The sequence below is a fragment of the Crocuta crocuta genome, unplaced genomic scaffold, assembly GCF_008692635.1.
Source record: "Crocuta crocuta isolate KB4526 unplaced genomic scaffold, BGI_CrCroc_1.0 scaffold723, whole genome shotgun sequence".
Lineage (NCBI taxonomy): Eukaryota > Metazoa > Chordata > Mammalia > Carnivora > Hyaenidae > Crocuta > Crocuta crocuta.
Window position 1 is genome coordinate 520,415 of NW_027531551.1, and position 1,346 is coordinate 521,760.

Here is a 1,346-nt window from a genome sequence, read left to right on the forward strand (position 1 = left end):
ATATAGTTATTGAGCTCTTAGTATATGCTAGGTATTATGTCAGATAATGTATAGGTATTAGATCACTTAATCTTTGTCATGACCCTGAAAATCGTATCCTCTCAGTTTCACAGGTGAGGTAGAAAAGTCTTGTAAAGGTTAAATAAATTGCCCAAGGCAATCTTACTTCGGAGTCTATACATTCAATCACTATTGAATCACATTCCCAGTCTTTCTCTGTTTGTATCATGAGCCCATTGACAGTGAGGGATAGTGAACTAATAATAATAGCAGAGACTTACTTAGTACTTAAATGTATATGTGCAATGCATTCTTTTAAGATATATGTATATATGTATCTTAAAGAGTATATATATATATATATAGACACACACACACACATCTGCATATATATTTTACTCTAAGTATATATAATATGTATCACATATATAATATATATGTACACATATATAAATATATATTCATGTGGTTCTCACAACCACCATTTGAGCATTTGAGGCAGGAATATTATTATTAATTTATTTACACAATGAAAACACTGAAGCACTGAAAGATTGGATCACTTGGCTAAGTTGACCCAAGGACTTCTCCCAGAGCTAGGCCAGCTAGGTCCAGTGCTGTACTCTTGCCCACAGTGCTCTACTATCTATGCTAAGGATAAGGATATAGAAACAGAATGAGAAAGAATCCAAGGCATCAATGTTTTGTGAGAGTTTTTCAAACCAAGGGCTTTGACAGCCTTTCCCATTCCCATCTCCACATTTTCATGAAGGAATCCATTAACAGGTACTATGTTCTGAAGGTCTGCGTCTCTGAAAAATTTATATATTGAAACCCAATGCCCAGTGTGATGGTATTAGGAGGGTGGGGCCTTTGGGAGGTGTTTAGGTCACAAGGGTACAGCCCACATGAATGGAATGAGTGCCTTTTTGGGTACTCTACACGTTCGGAGAAACTTCTCTAGTAACGAACTATAGAAATGATCCCTGAAAGTACAGTCTTTGAAGAGTGCCTTTTTGAAACAGACCCTAGAAAACTCCCTCGCCCCTTCCACTATGTGAGGATACAGTGAGAAAGCACATGCCACAAACTGGAAAAGAGATTCTCACCAGAACACAAAGATGGTGGTGCCTTGATCCTGGACTACCAGATTCCAGAACTGTGAAAAACAAATTTCTGTTGTTTATAAACCACCCAATTGATGGTAATTTGTTATAACAGCGAGAAAAGACTACAAAATAGTGTTAACAGAGAAAAAGCCCATGTGACTGATGTGTGATCAAGGCTCATCCCAGATCAATGAAACATAGCAAGGCACATTAGAGAGAAACCAAGCAATTGCGCCC

The 1,346-nt window shown here is 37.5% G+C and overlaps 1 pseudogene; it reads right to left on the reverse strand.

Moving 5' to 3' along the window:
- Positions 1-920: 920 nt before the first annotated feature.
- On the reverse strand, positions 921-1,002 carry LOC144238795 (small nucleolar RNA U3; annotated as a pseudogene).
- Between the last annotated feature and the right edge of the window lie 344 nt (positions 1,003-1,346).